The sequence below is a fragment of the Pithys albifrons genome, chromosome 5 (assembly GCF_047495875.1).
Source record: "Pithys albifrons albifrons isolate INPA30051 chromosome 5, PitAlb_v1, whole genome shotgun sequence".
Lineage (NCBI taxonomy): Eukaryota > Metazoa > Chordata > Aves > Passeriformes > Thamnophilidae > Pithys > Pithys albifrons.
In genome coordinates, this window is record NC_092462.1 from 38,450,726 (window position 1) to 38,470,230 (window position 19,505).

A 19,505-nucleotide genomic window follows, 5' to 3' on the forward strand; every position below is an offset into this window, starting at 1 on the left:
AGTCTTTCAACTCAACCCTGCTTGGCCCCCCTTCCTACCCTTCTACACCCCCTATGGCCAAGTCATCTGTCATGGTCTTTATTACCACGATGTAATAATATGTTTTTAAGCAGCTAGGCAAAGGAAAAGATCAATAAACCCCTTTGCATTTCCAAACAGCTGTAGTTGGAATGACCTTTGGCAACTGTTTCCTAAATTGTTGACAATTTGGCATGAATGTTAAGAACAATCTGGACTCTAGAGATGCTGGAATGCTTTAACATCTGAGTGCACACACTGTTTCCATAAAACATAGCTTACAAGTCTGTATCCCAAAGATCAGCTTGGTTGAATATAATCCTGCGTATCATAGATTGGAATTGTTTGGAAGTTTCTACCCTGTTTTTGTTGCTGAACAGATTCTTTCCATTATTCCATTCAGGAATCTATATGACACATCTTTCAAGATGGCAAAAAAGGCTCCATATTGATATCCATAATCTTGGAAAAATATATTTGAAATATGACACAGTGTTCCTGGCTAGAACAGTATGTGACAATTCTGCAAATCTGGGAGGAAGTAATAGAAGGCTGGCTCTGTGATTTTCCTCTGGAGCCAACAGAGATTGCTTGACTGTGAGGGATATGCGTGTATTCCTCATTCAGACTGCACTGGATTTGTTGCCAGCTCACTACAGGTACTCTTAAGAAATTTGTTGCAACATAGTCCTTTACTGCCCCATGTTTATAATATGACCAACTGCATAAAAGATAAAACATTGCCCATAAGAAAAAAGCCCCTTGTAGACATTTCCCTTGTTAGAAATCCAGAGTTAGCATCTCAATCTTCTTAGTCAAACTTGGGGGGAGAGGTAGTTATGAAATATTTTTCCTCTGGGATTCATAAATTGACAGTTTTTGAACTTTCAGTTTTCAAGAAAACTTTCAGAGAAGCATGAGGACTTCCACTTGTCAGTGTTTCAGTGGTCCACCATTTCAGACTACCCATCCTTAAGGAAGAAAAGCACCCAACTTCACATAAAAAGTTGGAAGGGCTGTCACAGCAAGCAATAGCATACTATATAAAGGATCTGTCTTCCTGAATGGCCAGTTTGCAGAAGACTGAGTATATGCTTTGAGTACCTTATTCTGTGTGTAGTGATATACTGATCTAAGCTGATATGCAAATTTAAAGATTTTTTAGATAATTAATGATGTTGCATTACTGCTTGGTAGAGTCAAACCAAATCTTATCATGTTTATGGGGTTTTTTTTCACTGAAATGAAATGTGCACTTGCCTTAAAGGTTTTTTATCCAATACATTAGCTAGACTCAAAAATATCACCAACAACTATTATTGGAAATTATAGGCATGAAAAGATACTGAGTCCATGAATGTTTGATTTGGATGCTTTGAGAGATAAAAAATTCCATACAGGTAATCTGTATTTTCTGTTCAGAGTTAAGAAATAATACTAGTGAATAATGTCTTAGATACTGACACTGTTCAGATTAAATCTTTCACACGCACTCTTGCTAAGGGTGCAATGCCAAATGGTTATTCACATTTGCATGTTATTTGTGTACAGAATGTGATTTCATTTACTGCTTTCTAATAGACCTTTCAGCTAGCAGCATGTCTGGCTTTTTGCTTTCCCTTTGTGTCTATGGTGCTTCCTTTTCCCTCCATTTACTTAGTCTGTGGCTTATGCTGCACCCTTCTTCATGGACCACAATGGCATCGAAGTGGGAAGAGACTCCAGGTAGTTTTAATGTTATTGTAAAGGAAATAGGAATATGTTCTCTCTTAGACATGTGCCACCCTGTTCATTCAAACAGCAAACAATACCTCACTTTTGTTACCATCCCTTCATTCTTTGTAAGGTATTATTGAGGTTACTAAGAAAACTAAGTGATATCATACCTGTGAATGGACTCTTAGGCAATGCATGTAGCAGGGCATACAAACACAGTTAAGCAGCTTGTGCACTTTGGTATATAGCTTAATTCATTTCCCCAGCTTCTACTGAGAAGAACAGGTGCAAAACAAAGATAGAGAAATGCCACAAATGTCCAGTTTTGCACAGGGTAATTAAAAGACAGATTTCAGGTCACATAGTTAATGTGATGTGACCAAACCTTCCTTAATAAGAAAATTAAGTGTTCAGCAAGTATAAAATATTTTTATGTGTATGAGGCTTTTTAATAATGCAATTTTTCTATGATATCTCTATATGTATTAAGTTGAAAGGCATCAATTACTGAATAAGAAGATGAGGTTATGCAGCTATGCTTTATTTCAGATATTATACCGAGCTGTGTATACATAGACATAGTCTGGTTGCTAGAAATATCTAACTAACTCAGAGAGCAAGAAACTGAATTAAAACAGTCTCAGAGATTTGCCAAAATGCATTTTTAAAGCACAACGTCATGTCAGCTCATGGTACGTGAGTGACTGGATTATTTTGCTCATCCAGGAGAACAGAAGTACATGCACAAAAATATAATGTACTTGGGGAAAATGAGCAAAACAGGATATATAATAGTAGACTACAAGAAAATAGTTGTGAAAATTTATTTTTATAGTGCTCTTGCTATAAGTTCAAGATGTCAGGACTTTCATGGTGAGATTTGGACTAATACACTAAAACAGTCCTGTGATTGTCTGTCTTTTCAAAAATATGAAGCTGGATAGGAGAGAGCATAATTTGGGTTAGGTTTTGTTTTTTTTTTTTTTTTTTTTTAAATACAAGAAATAGCAATTGAGGTTAGTAGTATTGTCATAATAGAAATGGCTGTTAATGCATTAGCACTATATGAGAATAAGAAGGCTTTGTTTAGTGGCTTAATGAGGATCATACAGTGAAGGCTAGATCATTTTTCATTTTAAATTAGAGAAGGGAAGTAGCTGATGATGAAAAAGGGAATGAGAAACTTGTACAGTGCAATTTCCTGGTTCTTAAGAATGTCTGAAAAGCATACAGTTTTTGTGAAAAGATTTGTCAGAGCATGTGGGATGATGTTACAGTAAATGAGAGGCAATGACTGGTTTTTAGATTGCCTTCAACTGGCATTAGAGAAGGAATTCTAAGAGAGAGAGAGTTTCCTGTCCATTTGGAAACATCTACTACTACTGAAACAAAAGTTTTGAAATAAAGAAAACAAATATCTAGGGAAAAGGTGAAGAAAATAGCTGCCTCAAAGCTAAGGACAAAATATTTAGAACCTCTGTCTTGGATACCTATTCAAAGAGGCTTTCTAGCTCTCCAGCATGTCTTTCCTTGATCAAATTCCTTCTGTCATGTTCAACATTCATTTGGCTGTATCTTAGGCATAACAATGGTAAAGTATTCAATCCATTGTCCTACATATAGGTCAAATAATTGAGCAACAATAAGCTGCTTGTGTTTCACCATAGATATTTAATGATTTTAATGAAAAAAAAAGGAAAAGCTCAAAGCAATTAAGGTAACACAACATTCAATGGGGATATAAGCATTACTGTTAAAATAACCTCTTTTAGTTACTAGATATGTAGGGGAATTTGGGGTTAATCCCTTGCCTGAGAACCGATACACATTTTAAAAAAAAATATAGTTTGCTGGAAGAATGACAACATGAGCATGAGGCCTTGCTAGGAAGGCAGTTCTACAAGGTGTTAAACTTCTCAAGGCTCAAGCCAGGCTCTAACTGAATAAGGAAAGATTCAGTGTTAAATCATGCCCTGAACTTTCTCTATCTGATATAATTATAGGAGAACCTTTAAAACCCTGTATTTGGCACTGTCTTTAAACACCACAGCAGCATGGCAGCTGGCAGCAAAAATTAAACAAAAATATGTGAACCCCTCCCATGCCTCTTGCAACTTTGGCAACATGCTATATGCAGGACTGACTTTCTATTCTATTAATTTGATTATCAAGCTATCAAGCAGTGCAAATATCTATACATTTGGAAAGGAAATATTGTAGGCTTACACTCAAAATTGTAAAGGGCTTCTTAAAATGCTACTGTGAGCGATTAAAATCAGACCAGCAGCCTAGTAGAGTAACTTGTGTTTCTTAGAACTTCGTAATTTTCTAGTGCAAGTGATTTGTTTATTTCCTTAAAGGATTAAAACCACAGAGATAAAACTAACGGGTTTTGATATTTGTTGAAATGCTGGAGTATTTATTAATTATCTTATTTGATAAATACTACAAATGCACTTTGAGTAATATCCTGTTGAGAAGAGAAAAAAATGGATTTTATTATATTTTAACTTATAAAAATAAGAACATTAAAAAAAGATGAATCTCAGAAAACCTTCATTCCAACTCTGAAAAATAAGGAATTAACAGGGAGCTGCAAATCCAATGAGGCCTTCTTATTCTGTTTTCCAGTTTTATATATGGTCTAGTGGTGATAGTTGTCTTTCAAGCTAGTGTTTTGACTCCCTCCTTGGGTTTTTTTATATACACATAGTCACTGTCTAGGTACATCACTTTCCGGATGTTCTGTTTTAGAAAAAAATCTATCACATGCAGAGGTTTTTTTTTTGAGCTCAGGCAGACTGTTTTATGCTGCAGAGTGATTGTTATTTGGCTGTTTTAGGAAACTTCCACAACTGTCTTTTCTACAAAAACTTGGAAGTGTTACAGAAAACTTGTACTGTGCTACAGGTAAACATCTAGTCAGAAGAATGATATAGTGACAGTAGGAAATTATATGACAAAGTGAACCAAGTTCAAAGAAAAGTATGAAAAAGGAAGCAAAAAACCTGAGTGATGTACTTACTAGGAATTATAGTTGTCAAGTAAAATGAAATTAAGAAATGGGTCAAATGTTAACACCACAGCACTTTTGCTCATAGGAAGTTCATTCTTTTAAATTGTTTTGTTATGCTTAGTGTTATGAAATACATGAAATTGTATCAGAAACTGAGTAACAACAAAAATAGTATAAACCCATGAGAATTAATTTCTTAAGGAAATGTCATTGTTGAAATTAGTTCATGAAAATACAAAGAAAAAAGCATAAATCTTTACTTCAGGCATGGTTAATATAACCTTAGAAGTAGATACTAAAATAATAACATTAAACAAAAAATCTGTAACAATGTAGAGTTCTATGCCAAAGGGAGAACCATAGCTAATACATAAAAATTTAAACCAGTCGCCTGTTTGTGAAGTATTTTAATTAGTAGAAGTTTATAATCAGTCAATGAATATTATTTCTGAGCATTTGAAAGCAGCTGCTGAGTGCTTATGGATGGTATACACAGGTTCCTTTCACAAATTCTTAGCTGTGTGGCCTCCAGAGTAAATAAGTTGCATTTGCTGGTCAATTGAGAATAATATATTGTGGGGTTTCTAGCTGAGATTCTTAGATGAACCTTCACTTAAAAAGGAATATTCAGGGTTTTAAGGAACTCATCTATGCAGCTTGGTAAAAGAAGCATGTTATGCTGGTATACTTACCTTTATTTTTTAATGAATGCAGCTACAACCATCATTCTGTTCATATTAAAAGCTCCAATCAAATATTTAGTACAAATCTATGTGGAGACATTATCTGCACATGCTGAATTAATTTGCTGAGATCTACAAATTAGTTCCTATTCATGTAATAAAGTTTCCTTCATATCACCTTTAGAAAGAAGCTGAAATCCTCAATGTAATTATTAAGGTCTGTTCAAAATTGCCATTATATTCTGGAATATCTGGAAATCTTACTGATAAGTACATTCCTCTAAGACATAATAAATAACTGATATCTCTCTGCCAGTTTATATTGCTGCCACTGGAACAAGTAGACATAAACATCCATTTTCAGAACTGTTGTCTATCTGAAAGCCTTCTTTTACTACAGGAAAAATTATATCTTTGATTATGTTATGAAACTTGAAACCTCATGAGAATTGTGTTGGGATGGTAAATCTATAATGCATCACAAAAATTTTTAGGTAAAGCCACATAAATAAGTCTTCCAAGACATTTCCGAAGTCATTTGGAAACAGAATCCACAGCCACATCAAATATGCTAACATACTTAGGTATTCAAAAGGTCAGCAGTAAATTTAAATGACAACACAGAAAACCTAATAAAAATTATTAGGAAGTAAATGAGGAGCTGGAATTTTATGAGGTCATATTCAGAGGGAGATGGAGTAGAAACAGAAAACTGATATATTATTTTTAATATTATTAGTAACTAGCAGTTACAGTATAGAATTTAAAAAAAACCCTCTCAGCAGTTATTGGATTAATTCTGTCTTGAGGTAATTCAGGCAGAAGCTGGCAGAAAAAGGAGATTAACCTTATGTCATCTCATATATGCACATTCATAAAAATGGCATGAAAAGATTAAGGTTGCATATGTCTATGAACTGGAGACAAAAAATATTTCCAGGAAATATTTAATTTTGCTCATGAACTAAATTACTGCATTTCAAAAACCATTTTCTTAAAATGTAGTGTTTTAAAAATATTTTTAATTTTCACAATTATAGAACTTCATGAAAGAGAACATAAAGTACTTTCTTAGAAATTATTATGAGCACAACTATGAAGAGGGTTGGTAGCAAAACGTAAGAAGCTGTCTTGCCTTTCTCATTAGAATTTGCCCACTTAGAATTCTTCATAATTCTACCATGTCAAAAGTAAAATATTTTCATATCAGATGTTTTCTTCAAATTGGAAAATTGCAGGCAAAGACAAGAACTGAGACTCCCTCATCTGCGTGCCTCATGTGCTTTGGTTGTGTCTTGCAGAGCTACAACTGCAAAAGTACTTTGTTAGTTTTCAAACCAGCGCCCAGCCACAACACCCTCAGGAGGTTATTGTTTTTACCAGGAAAACTGTCTCGCTGACAGTGCTAATGTGTAAAGTGTAAACTGCATGTTAATAGTTGTCTAGTAGATGCATAAAATATTCCAGTCTTGTGATCAGCCCTGTATGCTGTGACGTGAGCAGTGAGTCCAGATACCTATCTGGGCTTTGCGCTTGATACCATGGCAATGTCTGTCTCACTAGATTATGTTGTTGTGCAACTCCTACTTTTCAAAATAATTCCATAGCAAAATAATTGCCTGGTTTGGGCTCTTTTTTTTCCTCTCAGGGAGAGGAGAAGGTTCAAATCTACATTTCTATCTTTTGAGAGGTGTCATTTACCTATGTAAATAGAAGCTGCTTCAGGGTTTAAGTATTTCAGGCACTCGTGTGATACAGGTAAGGAAGAAATTTCAGTAGGCCACATATACAAAGTGAAATATAAAGGCAAAGACACAGCAAATACCTTCTTCTTATTTTTTCCTATTACTGCCTTTGAAAGTATTTAGAAATGTGTACCATGCATTAATTAACAATTTTCTGTTAAGATAGGAAGATGATTTATTGGGATACTTAATTTCACTCCTAAATTTTATAATGCACTACTGTTGATGGAGTCTGTAGAAATGAAACCTACACATGACTACTGAGATACAGCTATAATCCTGAGATTGTGGGCCATTGCTTGTGGGTCACTTCCAACTCAGAATATTTTCTGTAGTCATCTTTTTATGGACCTAGACCTTCCTCCTTATATGACTGAATTTCATTTCTTGGAATGGAGATTGTCAGGACCTTAACATTATACTATTAAATAAAATTTTCAATTTTCTGAAAATTTCTCAGACAAAATTCTGTGAACCATATAAGACCAAAATGGGTCCTGATGACAACCTTAGTATTTTTGTTAATGTGAAGTGAATCAAACTGGATCATTCCACCTTTCTAGTTCCCTATAACACACCATATTTCAAGTCACTATTATCTGTAAGTAGGGATGTTCAGAATTTCAGTATTAAGAAAGTTCAAATTTCTTAAGGAACCATATTTATTTTGACAAGTTTCAGAGAAAAAAACCCCACATTAAAACAAGACCATTCTTGTTTTATTAGTAATGATAAGATTTCTTTTGGCAACATTAATTTTATTCTTAATTTGTTTTGTTATTCTTTATTTGGACTTTTAATTCTATTAGTTTTGTTATACCAGAAGCAGTTTCTGTTATATGTAATATTTTTAATGTTTTTCAATTTTCTAGTAGTTCTTTTTCCCCCAGAAGTTCTAATTTCATATTCCATGACTAATTTCTTGACTATGAATTCCTTTCTAGTGATAAAACTAGTTATGAAATGTGAGAATTTTCCATAAAATTGAAATTCAAATTCTCAGCCATTGGCTTATTACATTTAAGGCTTATTACATTTTAAGGCTTATTAGACAAATAAATTTAGACAGATTGCCTGGAAAACAAATAAGGACTACAAGACTGCATTCCTATGAGTGAAACCATTTATTCAATTCCCCCTTAATTTTTACTGTCTCACAATTATTGCCTTTTTTTTTCTTTTAATCATAAAGCTCTCATAAGGTGCTCTAATGTGTGCTTTCAAACATTTATTAGATATACCAGGATATGATAAAAAGATCATACTCCCAATTTTGGTGGGAAAATTAGTGATGGTTTGTGAACCACAACCTAAGTGTAAAGAATTTTTAAGCAGCTGAGACAACAAAATCTATAAGGCAATTTACAGCAGAAGTATTGCAGCAGAGGTCTACAACAGAGTTTAATTAAGGTGTTCTGGTGGACTGAACATATTTATAATCCAGAACTGAAATCAAAAAAGCCCACGTCAACAGAACATTTTCTCAGCAATGCTAAGATATGAGTTACTTGATTCCATCTGGTCAATTTGAATCAGTCAAGTGAAATATTCTATACATAAACTTTTCATACAGTTCATTGAGAGAAGGTGGTGTGTGACCTAAATGGTAAACTTTTCTGCTGAGCCACTTAGATCTTGTGAGTAAGAATGTTAAGCATCACATAGGACTTATGCACAAGCCCTGTGCTTTGGGTGTCTGTTGATTTGGCTCCAGCACCCCTTCTCAACATCAGTGTCCAACTAGACAGGAATATCTGACTATTTGAAAGACAGATACTAATGCTGGCAGCATCATTACAACATATATAATGTGGTTAGATTGTGGAACTATTGCCACTGGATGTCATATAATTTTAAATAGGTTCAAAAAATTATCAATGAAGTTTAGCTAAATTAGACACCAAATTACCATCACTGAAGGTGAGACAGCAAAATGTGGAAGACTTTATATATATATACACAATATATATATGTTCTGATCCATTCTGGTTTCTGTCAAAGAAAGGATTCTAGAATATGTGGATTTTTGTTCAGAATGAGTGCAGTCATGTTTTTGGTATTATGGCACTACTATAATGTCTATAAACTTAAAGAACATTTTTTCCAAAGAAAACAGATTATATTTGAAGAACGTTTGATTTTTTTCTTAACCTAATTTAGTTATATTCCATTCTGACCTTCTCCCTATATCAATTATGCATTCAATAATCAAAACATATTTGCATGCGTGTATCCAAATATTCAAAGCTTTCACACCCTTCTATATCTAGGAAATAGACCAGTTCTCCATGTCATTAATTTCTATTTGAAAGATAAATTAGCCTATTATGAAATACCCAAACTGGTGCAGCTGGTAAAAGAGCAGCAGTATTTACAGAGTATATACAGTATTTCCTGCCTTAGGTGACATTAGGTGGGGCTGGCAGTTCACTGCCAAAAAAAGCATATGTATGTTCATCTCAAAATGAATTTTGATGAACCTATCTGATTCCAAGCCTTAAAAAAATTATCTGTGCTTAAATGAGAAAAAAGAAATTTTTATATGTGATTTTTTAGCACTTAAATAGCAATATTTTTGTTCTTTCTCCTTCTGGATTTCATGAGATTAAGGTCAAACCTATAAATCCAGTTTCTGGATTTCTGATTCCAAATTAATTTCAGACAAGCTGCAAGTATTTAGTGGCTCTTATGAGAATCTGGTATGACCAAGATTCCACACACTAAAGACAATTTAGCAACAGAGTTTGTAATATAGTTTAAAACAACAGAAACCCAATATTTTACAGGGGATGAAGAAAAAATAGCATTGCTTTGAACAGACTTTCATAAGTGTGTTATTTTCAGAAATTAGAGAGGTATAAGACATTAAAATACATCTAAAACATTCCCTATCTCTGTAAAGATTATTGAATTACTTGAATTCTTTAAAAAAATGAGTATTCTTCATAAAGAAGAATAGCACAATGCCTCTTATTATCATTGGATTGTCTGTTCCTGAATTTGCTTATTTTATTTGGGATCTTTTTCTTTTACAAATTAACCTGGTTGTTTATTTAATTCATGTCTATCTTCTGTAGTGTAGTAATATGTTCTCCTGAGATTAGTGATGTAAGGTCTTCCCAGGTATAAGACACAAGTAAATTCTGTATATGTAGAATCAGAAGTGTCTTGTAAATACAAAGTGTACTGCTAGGCTGGAGCCTTCAGGTCTTCTTTTGGCATTTTTTCTAAGGTCATTTTTTCACAGCATTAGGCATGTGGATGGCACATTTGTTTGCTCTAAGTTTTCAGTGTAACTTGTATGCATGAAAAATGAGACTAGATCTTGGCACCACTGTAAGTTCATTTTCCATATCTCTTTTGATTTTTTTTTTTTTAAGTTTCTGGGCTCTAGCTCAAAGTTACTAACCACATCTGGCATCTGGAGCAGATAAAGTTCAAGGCAGGATGTCTCAACAGCCAGCAAAGATGTCAAAAAATTTAGAGTAACTGTGCAAATTCAAAATCATACACTAGCAATCCAGGGATCAAGACAAATCAAATATTGCATGACTATATTCAATGAAGCTAAGACACACATTAATTATTTTGTGCTGATTCACTTAGGTACATGACTAATCAGGCACTGTTAACACAGTAGCAAACTCAAAAGGGAAAGAGAGATGGGGAAATCAGCAAACTTCAAGAAAATATCAGTACCAGGAAAACACTTTGCTTAATGCTTAATTTATTGCACAAATTCATTGCAAGGCTTCCTTCTGTTGCTCTGAGAACAAATAATCAGCCTAAACAATCAGAGATGTGTCTATACTAGCCTTATGCTCTTCATCTTTCAACCATTAGTGTTAGTGAGGAAGCAGTCCTCATGGTAGCTAATACAATACTATTAGCAACAATAACTCTTGGCATGCCTGACTGCAGGTAGCTTGGGGCTCAAAGGTAGTAGTAACTTTCCCATAGCAGACCTCCCATAGTACTAGAATTATTCTAGTTTAAATCAGGGCTCAGAGAGTTTCAGGCCAAGATCCACAAAAACATTATAGTCCCAAAAGTGGAGTTGTAGGTGGTTCAAGCATCTAAATCCAAGACTGTGGACCTCAAAAGCCCTGCTGAGCCATGTTAGGGACTGTATTTTTGGCAATAAAACTCCTCTAATGCAGAAGATTCCGCTATTTTCAGTGACTGACAATGTTTCAGAATTAAGACTGGTAGCTGTTTGAAACCTACATCTGATCAGTAGTCAAAAAAAAAAATGTTTCTCTGCCTGAGTATTTACCTGTTCTGCTTCACATTAACTTCAATCAAAATACGGTTGTTTTGACCACTTTTTTTAAAATTTACCGAAGAGGCAGAAAAGATGATCAGTTCTCTGTTTTGTGGAATATCTGAGCAGTTAAAGCATTTGCATAGAATATGTGGCTAAGGTATTCAAGATTTTCAACAAAATGAATGCACTAAAACCCACATCTCCCTAGAAAGTGACTTAACCATAAGGCTATGAGGTTGTATAGTGCTACTGGCTTTGGTGTGGGGAATGTCTTTCTTTTGAAACTAGAGCACTTTAAGTACTTCTTCAGTAGTTCCTGAGGAATGCCTGTGTATTTTAAACTAAATGATCATTTTATGTAGCTGCAGAAACTACCAGGCTTATGTGAGATAATTTTGTTGTTTTTAAGTGTACCAACATGATTCATTTAAATTCTAGACAAAAAATTTTCTTGCAAAGACTGCAATCTGACCCTTTGGGGAATAAAAATTTTTGAAATTATCAACTCCAATTAGAAAGTCCATCTTACCATAACTGTGGATTAACTTTTGAATCTAGATATCACTAAAATAGTCTTCAAGAAGAACACAGAATAAAATAATAGGTACAGAAGTAAAGCAGAAAGATCTGTGAGTCTATGGAATACTTACATGGTTGCTGTTCATTTAACCTAGAAGTTGCATCAGCAGGAGATGTAATTCAACATGACATAAACTAGTTGTGACTAGTATTTAAAAATGAATAATTTTGGAAAAAAATGAGGTAAATAAATACAGCTGAGTATCAGCCTACTTTGAGACAGCTGTTCTCAGTTTGTTTTTCTGGCATCAGGCAGTGTTCTTTTGTCACAGAAGTGAACTGAGTTTTCTATGCTGTGGTTATGAAAGGCATATGTAGTCAGAATTAAAGTAAAATAAGAAAACCAGAACTAAAGAGAGAGAAACAGAAAATGGGTAGAGGAAATAAACACATAGTATATTATAACTACAGTTTAGTAAACCATAATTGTAAAATACAGATAGAGTATCCTGTGACAGGGAATTTGCAACTAAACATCTCTTTTTTCCAAATTTCAAAAGAAAAATAAATTCATGGCTTATTCCTAAATGTTTAAGAAATTGGGCTGTATACATATGTCAGAAAATTTCAACTTCATTTTCAAATTGTAAGAACTTAGTTTGTATGTTTATAGACTGTCTCTAGTACAGTCAGAGTCAAATAAACAATAGTCAGCAAAAATGAAGATTTTCACCATATAGCGAATATCTTGAACTTTGAACAGTGCCTTTTCTGGCTATCATCTAGTCCCTAAGAATTCTTGACAGAAAGCTTCAAAATAGTTATTGCTCAAAGGTAAAGTACTGAACTAAATCTTTGACCCACACTGTATTCTGTAAGACACCTTTTACCAGTTTAGAGACAACAATAGGAAGGATTCTGCAGCTTAAACATTGGAATCCATTTAATTTTAAATGTTTTGAGGATCTTAGACATCCAGTGACAGGTTTGATATGGGGCATTCAAGAAACTCAGATTTTCTGGAGCAACATGCAAATGTAACATAACTCTGAAATCTAAGTCTGCCCTATGCCACAAGTGGAGATTTCCTAAAAGTAAACGAGTTTCTCTGCAACAATTCTGAGATCCAAGAATTATGCTGAAGGGACAGAGCATATAGGTCCATGTGTATGTGTGTCATAAATACACATATATGGAGACAATGAGTTAGTGAGTTCATGGTAGTGTTAAATGTTTGAGATCACATAAATAATTAGTTATCAATCCACTGTGAAGTAATTTTAGCTTAAGCCTAGTGCTTTCTCACCTTAGAGCAACTCATGCTAAAGGTATCCTAGCCATGGAACAATATGAGGTAATAAATAAAAAAGAATTTAAATATTATTCTGTCATACCAGAATGTTTACAGGAACCAAATATGAAATGAATTATTACCTCAGGATGACTCCAGGAAGATATTATTGTGTTTGGAAGATGGAAGATTTAAAAGAATGTATTGCCTCTGGTGCATGAAAACCTGTTGTTCATTTCAGTTTGCTTAATGTTTTCATTCCTAGTGTTTAATTTAGCTGTGGTGACTATATGCTAGTAGTTGCCATGAAAATTCTTTATTGCACAAGTACAATCAAGTAACTATTCACTTATGCGTCTTTGGCAGGATTTTAGCTGCTCAGTTTGTTCCTAAATGCTAACACCATTGTATCACTCCTGAATAGAGAATAAAGTTTTCAAGTAGTCAAAGAATACTCTGACAATCAGATCTCTGAGGTGTCATGAAACTATTCTGCACTTTACAAGCAGTTTTCAATAAAGTTGGCACAAATTTTTCATGAATGACATTTTTGCCACAGAAAATACTGGTAAACCATAGCCACATAATTTGTATCGGCTTCAGAAAAATTTCCAGTAGCATGCTCAAGCTAATTGAAAAATATGTTGGCTATTTAATATCATTGTGGTTTTACTGTTTCATTCTGTCTTCAGGAAGTTCTGCTTCTATTTCATGTTATTGCATGTGTCTGTTGACTCTGTGAGGTCACACTGGTGATGGATGTGGTTCACTGTATCAAACTGTTTAGCCTGGAGGAGACTGAGAGAGGATTGTTACCAAGGTATATAAGTATCTGAGAGGAATGTGTCAAGAACCAGGCTCTTGTCAGTGATGCTGAACAATGGGATGAGAGGAAATAAGCAGAAACTGGAGAACAGGATGTTCCACCTGAATATGAGGAAGAACTTTGCAGTGAGGGTGACTGAGCACTGGAACAGATTGCCCAGTGAAGTTGTGGAGTCTCTTTCCCTGGAGATACTCAAAAGCTGTCTGGACACAATCCTGAGTAAAGTGCTCTAGGGCATCCTGCTTGAGCAGGGAGGCTGGACTAGATGACCTCCAGTGGTAGCTTCCAACATTACCAGTTCTGTGAAACTGTGGTAATACTTGAGGTCTGCCACTTATTGTAGTTGTAAGTTTGTCAATTTTAAACTGTGTCTGCTTACAGTGGTGAAAGAAGTGATTGCTGAGAGGAGTAGAAGGAGGAGTCACTGCACAGGATTCTCTAGAAAAATGGATGGATTGCAAATGTAAGTATACTTTTTTGAATGATGAAAAAGAGGATTGGGAGTTATTAATTTTTCTACTCTCAAGAAAGAGAACTATCCCTTATAATGCAATATTTCTTCTTGATCTGGCAACTTCACAATTCCCAAAGCCACAAACTGTGTTTATGGTTCTAGGAACAGCAGTACAGGCTGTTCACAGGCAGCATTTCTCTGACCAGTACTTCAGAAGGAGAAACAGAAAGAAGTCCTCTACATCTGGAAGATTGCTAAGTAGAATAGTTAATCTGGAAGTTGTGCAACATGAATCCCAAGAATCAGTGAATATAAATTACCTAAGCCAATCTCTGACCTTGAGGTACAGCCATTCACTTTGAGAATGTTAATGATGTGGAAGAAGAAGGGCATCTCTAATCAGCCTAGGAGCAACTGAGGTAACTTCTCCAAACTTGCAGAACTTGCCAGCTATTTCCCAGAGATTTTCAATTAATTCTGTAATTGTAATCTACTTTCAATTATGGAAAGAATCTTGTCTGCTTTTCCCACAACATCTAGCTAGAGGCATTCCCTACCAGGAGATAAAGTGACATATTATTTGGTAAAGACAATCTTCACTTGTAATTTTTTGAACCCAAAACTATTGAATGGACAGTGTCCCTTTGCTGACCGTATGGATGTTTTGACTGTGATCCGAAAAGGGTAGGGACATTAGGCATGATAAAACAATCAAAAACAAATTAAAAACAGTCATAGAAAAAGTATGTCCCAGAAGGTTACTTCAGGTGAACAGCAGTCAAGCACTGTGTCTGCTAGCAATCTGAATATACGTTTTAACTGTTGCTTCTCATGATTTCATCAGTTCATTCCAGTAACGTGGCTCAACAGACTTTAGCAAGTCTTTTCAGAGGCAGCAAAAAATATCATTGCAAACACCCTGGAGCCATGAACTTCATCATCTAATGTGTGTGGATGCTGACCACAGTTATGCTTCTAGTCAATAACAGAGGCATTATTTACTTTGCTGCTGCTCCTGCCTTCACTGACAGGTTTCCTGTAGTCTTAAAAAGGGAATTCACCAGGCTCTGTAGATCCATGAGAAGAGCACAACTGTACAGAGACAATGTTGGCAGAGTACAACTGATCACTTACCTCATCAACAACTATCTGTATGATGGTACTGCCTCATGGATCAAACAAATAAAAACATATGGTAAGGAGGACAGGTCTTAAAAGAGCAGTTTACCAGGTGTTGCATTTTCTAACAGGTGAAGAACAAAATGCTCCCAATAGTGTCTATGGAAGAGCACAGTGTCACGAATGAGAGATCCTGGGAAGCTTCTGCTGAATTTTTGGAACATGAAAATAAAACTTCACAGGCAGTACAAAATGATAACTTCTAGCTTGAAAACTTAGAAGTTCTTAAAATGCATGTAAACCCCTTTTTCCAGGTGGATGTTTTAAACTCTGAAAATGAGTCATATTATTCACTCTTCTAGCAAACAGCTGTTTCTATGCATCCAGGAGCCAAAACACTGATAAATCAGTTGCTACTTGCTTTCTTTCATCAGGAAACAGCACTTCAGAGGAAAAAGAAGTCCAGAAAAACCTGAAAGACATCACTGAAATCTATATTCAAGTCTGCCTGCATCAGACTGAAATAGCCTTTAAATTTCTCCACACAACCCCTATTGAACTTTTCGTTCCTGTATCTTGAGCAACATATCTATCTTCTTTTTAATACTGTGAATAGGACCATGAAAATTGCCTAAATAGAAGTGTTCCTATAACCAATTTTGATACAGTCATATACATGATTATATGCACTGCATCAAGTAATTGTGTGCAGTCAAGTCAAAAGTAAACTCATGCACAACCTCTTAATTGTGAAAAAGAAAAGAACAACCACATGATGGTTGTTAAAAAGAAGCCCGACACATTTCAGGAAATAAAAATACTGAATAAAAAAAATTATTACTGAAAACCAACTATAAAATGACTTCTATAGTGTAATTGAAAACAATTCATGTTTACACTATCCTTATAGAAATCAAATTAATGATTTGGTATGAAAAAATTAGTCTTGTAAATATTCTTTGCAGAATTTATATTTTCTTTTAATGTAAATTTGATCACTACTTTGGCAGATTAGCATTACTCGCTTGAGAATTCACATTTAATATGCAATGGATAAGAATTTAAAAATCATATTCACCCTATGTTCTTCAGACAGGCTGAACTGACTTCAGCTTTACATCTCTAGCCAAATCTACTTGCTTACCATAGCACATTCTCTTTTAGAACAAATGACAGATAACCTTCAAGACCTTGCAGAACTGTACAGAAAATAACAGGAACTAAACTGTCTAAAATTGAAAACAAATTTCTTACTGCTTGAGAAAATATTCATAATGAACATTTCAAAAAAGAAAGTTGTGGTCTTCTTTGAGGAAATTAGGATTGTATTTCTTTGGGTGATGTCTGATGCTAGAAGATATGTTTTGGGGTGAAGGCGTTCCAGAACATTAGAAAACAGACTGAAAGTTTGCTTATTAAAGAACCTACACTGATTGATGTGACAGTTCTGAACAAAAAGGCTTTACACAAAAAAAGCCATGGTGAACAAAGAGGGTGTGGTGATGTAAATGCAGAATGTTTCTTCAGTGTTGTGAAGAAAATGAAGAACCAGGATTTGATCTGGGAGACTAAAGTATAAACTTCTGATATAAATTGTCAAATGCAGTCACCCTTGTGTTGTACATATTTTGTTCTTATAGTTGCATGAACGCACAAGGAAACGTGGTCTTCTTGAGCATTTTGATGTACGAAACTAGATACAGCACACTGGTTCTTTCTCTGTTATGCAAATAATGGTCTAAAAAGTAAGGGAGAGTGTAGTTCAGTTCCCCTTTAAAAAGCAGTTATGTGTCCCGATGCCTTAATCAGTGTTTCCAAGTGAAAGAGTCATTCCCTGGCCATTGGGCAGACCTGGAAGTATCTGTCAAATTGTCAAAATATGCAGCTGCAAGACATTGCAGTGACTAAGATATGGAAAAGGAAGCAAAAAATAAGTTTTCTGTTTTGGCTGCTGAACCAGACAATTAAAAAACCCCAAAACATTTCCTATTAAATGAAATATGTTTTGTTGTTTGCTGTACTGAAATAAGGTTAATCCTTACTTTCCTTCCCCATTTCATACAAAATCCTTTGTTAAAAAGGAGTGCTTTCCAGATTTTGTCAGAAATGCAAAAGAAAGGAGTATAATCACAAATCCAGAAAAACGTCGCCTTTTTTCCAGAAAGCTGGGATGTTCAAACGTAGAACATGGAGTCTGGCATTCTGTATGAGAGATTTTTGAGATTTAAAATCATGTCCTTTGTCTCCTCAAAAGGCATTCTGACTTCCTAGATGCAGAATGGCTATCTTAACTACTCCTACAACAGTCTGTCTTACGGAAACTGTAAAAAGGAGTGAGACACCAAAAAGCAGGAAGGAGAAGTGTCACTCTAATCAGTGGAACATTCACTATAGAAACCTGGACTACTATTTCACTGCAGTGTTTTAATTATTATTGCTTACAAGGACAGGTTTAGCAAATAATCACCAAGTTATGAAATAATTTTTTACCACTTTAATCTCAGCCAGCCTTTTCTATGCAAGCTGGTGCTTACTTTTTATATGTTCAAATTTGGGAAGTAAAAATTGCATTTCATTTCATCTTTTCCTTATTTCTGAGGTATGAAAGCATGCAGATTTTTAAATAAGTTCACTGTATTCAGTATTTTGGTATTTGAAAAAAACCCTACCAAGTAGAAAACTGTTTTACCAGGACAAAAAAAAAGTCTTACCACCATGGATTGATTTACAATATTTGTTTATATTTCTCTGCAGTTAAAGCTGCCAAGTTTGCCTTCTCTCTCTCTCTTTTTCTCTCTCTCTCCTTAAATGCCTATTACTGTATGAGCAAACATTAAGCTTTATCCTGTTGTGGTTAAATGAGAAGGTTTAGCAACTTCATTCCATGCCTTCAACCTTAACCGTTCTTACCCACGCATGTGTGTCTCTTGCTACTGTTTGATCTGTCCAGAAGAAATTTCGTTCAGAATGTCATCTGTATGGAGTTTCATCAGACTTATGAACACATGATTTGGGGCATGATAACAGAAGTATTTGCTTCAAGTTTGCATCTTCATTGCAAGTAGATAAGGAAGAGGAATATAAGGCATTTTTGGTGCTCATGACGTGGGTGTAAATTGCTTGTGGGAGGGAGCCAAACAAAAAGGCAGAGGAGACAAATACTGCCCATGAGAATTCCAGAGGAGCCGATGAACACATTGATGGTGCCAGGCCTTGGTGTGCAGTCATCTGAAGTAGTCACAGACATGCAAATAAATGAACTGAAACTGGTTCATTCACAACAGAAGAATACCAGGGTGACAGGAGGAATGGAGATCCTAACTAACGAGAGGTGGTGGAAGGCTATGATTTATTTAACTTTGAGGAGGAAGGCTGAGAAGGGATAAGATTGCACTCTTCAGGGATAAACACCACAGGGGAACAGATCTGTTTAAGTTAAAGAACAATGTTGGCACAAGAACAAATACATATATGCTGACCCTGAAAAAAATCATGGAGTGATGTTCAAAGAATATTGCTAACTATTAATAAAGTGTTTTCAAGTAGTCACAGTCATCCTGCAAGTATGACCAGTGTACACCTGCAGCTGTAGCTAAGGGATTTACATCTCCGAGTGAGGGTGGATAGTCCATAAGCAGAAGACATCGCCCTATAGGTGTATTTCTCTAGTAGCACCAGTTTTTTCACTTTAAGTTTGGTTTGTTGAATGAGTGTGATGTTTTTATTAGCAATGGTCCAGTTGTAAAAGCTCTCTTCCAAGCTCTCTTTCCAGCACATATTCCCAGCACATGTTCCCATGGATCTCCTAAAATTTAACTGAGAGACATTCAGTTCTTCTGTACTGTGATATG